This window comes from Chiloscyllium punctatum, chromosome 36 (genome assembly GCF_047496795.1).
Source record: "Chiloscyllium punctatum isolate Juve2018m chromosome 36, sChiPun1.3, whole genome shotgun sequence".
NCBI lineage: Eukaryota > Metazoa > Chordata > Chondrichthyes > Orectolobiformes > Hemiscylliidae > Chiloscyllium > Chiloscyllium punctatum.
Genome location: NC_092774.1, coordinates 27848023 through 27855881, shown reverse-complemented (window position 1 = coordinate 27855881; position 7859 = coordinate 27848023).

Sequence of the window (7859 nt, the reverse complement as noted above, 5' to 3'; positions counted from 1 at the left end):
TGAAACTCAAACCCTCCAGTCTTATCAACGCCCTGGTAAATCTTTACCAAACCCTGTTACCCCTATACTTCCTATGACAGGACAACCAGAACTGTATGCAGTACTCAAAATGGCCTCACCAACATCCTGTACGACCTCCACATGATGTCCCAACTCCTATACTCAACGGTGTGAACAATTGGGGCTTTTGCCCGAAACGTCGATTTCGAAGCTACTTGGATACTGCCTGAACTGCTGTGCTCTTCCAGCACCACTAATCCAGAATCTGGTTTTCAGCATCTGCAGTCATTGTTTTTACCCCGGTGTGAACAATGAAGGCAAGTGTGCTGAAATTACCAGAGATGCAACTTGCAAAGAACCAAGTACCTAAAGTACTTGTTATCACATAGTCTGCTACGACACACTACTTATTGTTAGCCACTAACGGTCTCCATTAACAGTTATTCACCCTCCCACACGGATCGTTATTCACTCCTTTGTCCCTCCTATTGTTCTCTCTCTCTGAGCTGGCGGGAAAGAGAGCAATGTACACTGGACACTCTGAGCCAGCTGATACTTGCTCAGTGTGAAATACATTCCACTTTGCTCCAAGAATTGCAGGCAGCAAAGAGTTTCCAGAACATCTGCTTTTCATTCTGTCCCCGGGATGCGGTTTCTGACATGCGGATCGTCTTGTCATTCACGTCGGAACCGGTGTGGCAAATTACTGCAGGGAACGGACGAAATTGCAAGGTATGCGTTTCAATTTTATCAGCTCATTGGCATCGTGATTCAGTTCATAGGAAACCGACGAAGAACAGGAGAAGACCACTCAGACCTCCAAAAGAATGTGACTTGAACCGTGTGAGTTTTGCGAGTTTTTGGGTACGTGCAAGATACAGAACAAAACACAGCATCATAGCAAAGAAAAACTGCCCAAGGAGACATTGCGCAGTTGCAGAGGATAGCTTTGATCCATCGATACCCTGGGTTATTGACCCAGCACGCTGCCGCTGCGCCACTCTGCTTCTAACCACGGCATCGTTTTCCACAGGTGCCTTCAGCCTTTCGTCTGGCGCGTGACATGCACATTCGAGACTGATGTCAAAGATCTCCACTGCTGTCGTCTTATATGGTGTTGCGCAGACGTATGGAGGGTGTGTAAATATAAACTTTTTCTAACTTCCCACATTCCCATCACAGCATGTGTCATAGCGCAGACGCATGCTATGCGGCCCATCTTCGCTCTGCTGGTTCGACACCGTAAGTAAATGTGCGTGTCCATTCGTATCATTCTCTTGCCTTCTCTATGTAATTCTGCACATTGTTACTTTAAACAGGACCACCGAATTCCCGTTTGCGTCTATTGAATCTGCCTCTTTGTCAATGTCAGACAGGGATTTGCTGACCCTAATGACTCCCTGTACGAAAGCGTTCTTTCTTATGTCACTTTTAGTTCTTTCCCCCATGACTTTAAAACACTGCCGAATTGTTGCCGATCCTTTCAGAGGTGGGAGCAGTTTGACTACATGACTTTCTCTGTCTCGACCCCACATGACTTGGAAAACTTCAATCAGGCCAGATTTCAAATTTCTGTTCTTCGAGGAGAGCTGTTCTAATTTTCCAATCAACCCTCATCTCTGACTTCCCTCAAATAGCGCCACCACTCACGAGAACCTATTCAACGCTGTCTCCAATCATTTCACTTCCCTGCTTTCTGCCCCATTGGTACTCCAGGGAGCTAAACCTCGTTTAGCGAAGTTGCTTTTTGAGAAAAATAATCGGGCACTTTTGCGCAAATCATGACATGCGGAGTGGTCTGGGATTTGAACGCGGGATCTCTCGGAATTCTGCGTAGAAGTAGGCCCGAAACACGAATCACACACCAGGAACAGATGCACACCCCGCCCAACCTCTTGAACGCACTGAGTTTTGCTCTGTGTGCAATTTATTTGACATTGCTCCAAGAATTGCAAGCGGCAAAGAGTTTCCAGAACAGCTGTTTCGTATTCTGTCTCCCTGCTGCTGTTTGTCCTGTCCCCGGGAGCGGGACTCTCTCCACTGGCAGATAATTCAACCGTTTTGTTTCTAAACTTTTCTCTGACACCGAAGTGACCAGTGACAAGCATTGCCCTCCGCAATATAGGGTACAGAGAACAGGAGAAGACCACGCAGACCTCCACGAGTGTGTCATTTTAACATTGGTCCTGTATATCAACGTGAAATATTTATGTCAAAGTTTTTGGGAAGCAGATGAGAAGACGAGGTGCAGCACAGAGCACCGTTAGGTGGGAAAGCTGCTAAAGACGACATTGAGCGAATAGGAGAGATGGTTTCCCATCTGGGTTATGCTCCCATCACGCACCCACAGACATATCATCCACGTGCAAATATAAACTCTGCCTAAATTCCCACATTGTTTTTTCGAACTGTAATCTCACAATTTCATCACTTGCAACGTTCAAACTTTAACAACGTGCTCATAGATATTCTTTGCAAACACCTGGAAACATTCTTCGAAACGTACCTGGGGAATTTCGTTTTGAGGGCTCTTGAACTTTAAGTGGAAGAACGGGAAGTTTGTTTTGAGGCTGTGCAATGTGGAGATGTATTCCCCATGTTAACGGATAGTGGTTGGCCATCTCAGTGCTTCCCGATGCAGGGTTGCCCTGACCCACAGGGAGGTTTCTTTGATAAACTGTCCCGGGGCTTCCAGCCGCACCATGACGTCATAAGGCGAGCCCCCGCTGATGGCCTGCAGCTGCTGTGACACAATAATTATGCTGGTCCCGGAACATGAATACAAATTAGTTCGTGAGTCACATGGTACTGAATCATTCTTTGGAAAGTTCTTACAACTTCACGGATTTATATATGAGAGCAGGTAAATGGGCAGGGCTTTCACCTCGGATCCACTCTTCCTTCGCTCGCAACACCTCACACCCACCTCCCATTGTCCCAAAGCAATTTCCCCTGCAACTGCCGAATGTGCAACGCCTGCCATTTACCTGCTCCCTCCTGAATATCCAAGGGCTCGAACATACCCGCCAGGTGAAGCAGCACTTTACCTGCACATTTGCCACAATCTGGTCTCCTGCATCCGCTGATCACAGTGTCGTGCCCCCAACGTAGCATGAAGCATAAACTGCATGACTCCTTCGCAGAACATCTCAGTTCTGCCCGCAAAACATGGCCCTGAGCTTCTGGTTGCCTGTCACTTTAACACACCACCATGTTCCCTGGCTAACATCTCTGTCTCAGGCATGCAGAAGTGTTCCAGCAAAGCTCAGCTCCAGGTGGAAGAACAACGCCTCATTTTCCACTTGAAGACCCAATAGTCCTCCGGTCTTCAATATCGAATTCCTTGACTTTAGTGCCTGAAATCTGCCATTTCCTATTCTCTCCTATTCACTCAATGTCGTCTTGAGCAGCTTTCCCGTACAAGGGCGCTCTGTTCTGCACCTCTCTCATCTGCTTCCCCAAAAACTTCGGCATTATATTTCACATTGATATTCTGGCCCAATGTGCATAGTTGTGGTGACACCCTCGTGGAGGTCTGAGTGGTCTTCTCCTGTTCTCTGTCCCCTGTGTTGAGGAGGGCAATGCTTGTCACTGACAACCTGGGTGTCAGAAAAATGTTTAGAAACAAAATAGTTTAATTACCTGCCAGAGGAGAGAGCCCGGTTTCTGGGGACGGGATAAACAGCAGCAGGGAGACAGAATGAGAAGCAGCTGTTCTGGAAACTCTCTACCGCTTGCAATTCTTAGAGCAGTGACAAATGTATTTCACACTGAACAAGTCTCAGTTAGTTCAAGTGGTGTGGCGGGTGGGTGCATGCCCGCTTTCTGGCTCGTTGGTCTAGGGGTATGATTCTCGCTTAGGGTCTTCTACTGCGCAGACTTGCCAGAGATGCAGTGTTTGATTGGAAAATTGGGACAGCTTTCCACCTAGAACAGAAGCATTGCTAGTCATGAGGGGCCTAGAAACAGGAAATAATGTTGTGAAAATGCTCCGACGCCTGAAAGGATCCACAATGATTCTGCAGAGTTTTAAAGTCACGTGGAAAAGCAGTAAAAGTGACATGAGGAGGAACGTTTCCATACAGGGAATCGTTAATGTCAGTAAATCCCTGCCTGACAGTGACAAAGAGGAAGATTCATTGGATACAGAAGGGAATTCGGTGGTCATGTTCAGGTGTGCAGATTTACACAGGGAAGGCAATAGAATGATACGAATTGAGACACTCGTTTACTTATGGCGAATAACCAGCAGAGCGAAGGTGGGCCGCATGGCCTCCCTCTGCGCTGTGACACGTTGTGGTTCAGAGTGAAATCACAGTTCGACCAACAGAATGTGGGAATTTAGAACAACGTTTATATTTAGACAGCCTCTATGTGTCTGCACAACAGCATATTAAACGACAGCAGTGGAGGTCTTTGACATCAGTCTCAAACGTGCATGCCACACGCCAGACGAAAGGCTGAAGGGATCTGTGCAAAACACTCCGTGCGGGAAAGTAGAGTGGGTTCATGTCACTCGATCGAAACTATCGTCTGCTATTGCTTCCCTTTGTAACGGTACTCTGTTCTGTATCTTGCCTTTGCCTCTGCTTCCCAAATCTTCGAGCACCTGAACTGAATATGTCACTAAACACTGGCCCAATTTACACAACTGAAAGGAAGTGCTTGTGGAGATTTGAGTTGTTTCCCGCCGGTCTGCTCTGAACTGAATCGTAAACCTCTTCTCTGAAATAGGAATGAGCTGGGGAAGTTGAAACATATTCGAATTCGAATCCCTACCGTGTGGAAACAGGCCCTCCTGCTCAACAAGTCCGTATCAACCCTCCGAAGAGTAACCCGCCCATACCCTACATTTCCTTCTGACTGATGCGCCTAACTGGATCTCTGGGCATGGTCAGTCCACCTAACCTGCATATCTTTCGACTGTCGAAGGAAACCGGAGCAGGAAACCCACGCAAAGATTGAACAAACTCCACTCAAACAAGCTGCACAAGGGTAGGATCGAATTCAGGTACCGTTATGAGACAGCAGGGTTAACCAATGAGCCACAAAGCCACATTATTTGCGGTCGTATTCATTCCCTGCAATAATTCCCCACTCCGGTTCAGACGTGAATGACAGGACGATCAGCATTTCGAAAGCAGCATCACCACACAGACACAGTTCCCATGATGAGGACACATATCACCGATTGGGAATCATCTCGGAGAGATACAAGTGACAGAGAGTCACATGGAAATGATGGACTGAACGGCTTCAGGCTGCGGCGGAATGACGTCACGCGTTGATGCCGTCCCTCTCCCTGTCTCTGGGACAGAGCGGCTGAGGGAGAAACAATGGCTCATTTTTAACTTCATCTGGGACAGTTGGGGCTCAGATGTTCACTACTGCCCGTTCGCAGCAAAGAAACAGACGCCTGTGTTAGAAAAGACTTTCTGCAGGATTGCTGTGTGAAGAGGAATTCTGAACACCAAGCAAGCTGCACACAAATACACTCATATGAATTTACCTGAGGGAACAGTTTCCGGTGTCCATTTCTCTCTGTCCCGCCATCACAGCAGCTTTCTGTTTCTTTGATTACAGACCTTTGTAATGTAGTTAAAACTTGCCCATTTCCTATGCATGAGTGGAACTGACGTCTCCTATCCCAAGTGATTGAGAGAGAGCAGAAGAGCGAATGGGCTCTGCCCTCCCCCAGAATACGTGCAAGGAGAAACAAAATGGTTTAATTATCCGCCAGTGGAGAGAGTCCGGTTCCTGGAAACAGGACAAACAGCAGCGTCCTGGGCGCAGGGAGACAGAATGAGAAGCAAATGTTGTGGAATCTCTTTGCTGTTTGCATTTCTTGGAGCAATGTCAAATGTATTTCACACTGAGCAAGTCTCAACTGCTTCAGGGGAGGGCGCTGGAGGTATCAGGGGTCAGGGCAGAGACGGAACTCAACAGCTGATCTAGCGGTGCGAATTTTGCTTCGGGTCTTCAGCTACACGCTCGTGCGAGAGATGCTGGGTTTGAATCCCGAACGAGCCCTCATTTCTTAAATTGCCTTGTGCAAAATTTCTCAATGAAACGAGATCGGACTGCCTGAAGTAAGGATGGGGCAGAGCTCCAATTGCAATGAGCTCGGCGAAGGGAACATTTGTGACAAGTGGAGTCAAGTATTGCAGACTGTTCGCCCGCGCAATCCGAATCATCCAGCTGCATTACTGTTCAGTTCTGAGGGGGAAATTTCAGGAAGCGGCAACTGAAGTGATTGGACACAGTGCTGAACAGGTTGAAGTGAATGGTGCGGTGCATGAGGAATGACAGCACTGAAGGTAGATTGGAAAGTTGGGAACTTTTGATGAACAGAAGGCTGAAAGTTGGCCTGATTGAAGTTTTCCAAGTCATCAGGGGTCTAGACAGAGGAAGTAATATAGTGAAAATGCTCCCATGAATGAAAGGATCGAGAACGATTTGGCAGAGATTTAAAGTCATCAGGAAAAGTAAAAGTGACATTCGGAAGAATGTTTTCGCACAGGGAGTGGGGTCAGTAAATCCCTGTTTGACAGTGACAAAGAGGCAGATTCAATGGACACAAATGGGAATTCAATGGTAATGTTCAATGTAACAATGTGCAGATTTACAGGGAGAGGGCGACAGAATGATACACATAGAGACACTTATTTATATATTGTGTCGAGCCAGCAGAGCTAAGTTGGGCTGCACGGCCTCAGTCTGCGCTGTCACTCATTTTGTGATGTTGAGTACAATCGGAGTTGGACCAACAGCACGTGGGAAATTTGACAACCGGTATATCCTGTCCAACAGGATACTCCATCACAGCAATGAAGGTGTTTTGACATCATTCTCGAAAGTATATGCCACAATGCAGATTCAAAACGGAGTATTCCTTTGAATCGCTGAGTAATTTTTTACAGTTATTCAGTTAAGGTGAGTGAAGTTACGCATTGGGAGCCACTCCAGCTGATAGGTCAAAGCCGTTTTCTCATGTGTGATAGTCCTACCAGCACTCTGATATGCTGTGCTTCTCGTCAGTAGATGCAAATAAATGTCCCATTCTGATACACAGGCCACGGTGACCCAGCTGTGGTGACAAGCCTGTGAAAGGCTGTGTGGTCTTCTCCTGTTCTCTGTCGGGTTGCTATGATCCGAATCATCAAACCACTTTTCCCTGAGATGGGAATAAACTGATGAAGGTGAAACACATCAGTTGTGGTGTGTTCCATGCGCAGGAGGCCCTGCAGTAATTCCCCACGCTGTTTCACAAAGCAGCATCCTCTCGGTGAATTACGCTTGGCAAAAAACGATTGAACCAAATCAGTGTCCGCCACTGGATTTTACTGACACCGTTTATAAAATTCAGGCTCACCGTTAATGTGGAGAGGAGCCGTCAGACTGTAGTTTCCGCTCCTTTAGTTGAATAAAAATAATTTTAACTGTGTCCAGTGAGAGGAACGGATTTGCTGTTGGTGGAAAACATTTCTACCTGAACTCGCTATCACTGTCTTGATGGATTAAAACATAAAGCTGGGAGTCTCTAGATTATGTTGTAAAAATATCGGAATAATGTTAGTCATGCCCGCGCTGTCACCAACTGAATGAAGCGGCTGCCCAGAGGGATGCGGCAGTGTATTTAAATCCCCTGCTGGAACAGTCTGTGTTTCACTTCTTACACTGGGGGAAGCTGAGCATTTACCCAAACAATGGGAACAGCACCTCCCTGACACAGTGTTCACAAATCAAACTGATAGCAAAGCTTCATGTGCGATCAAAAGTGCCCGGAAAGCAGACTTGGCTCAACACATAACCGCGAGCGTACTCCTTTCTTGAGGTATAGTTGACTGCCGTGAGTCTGA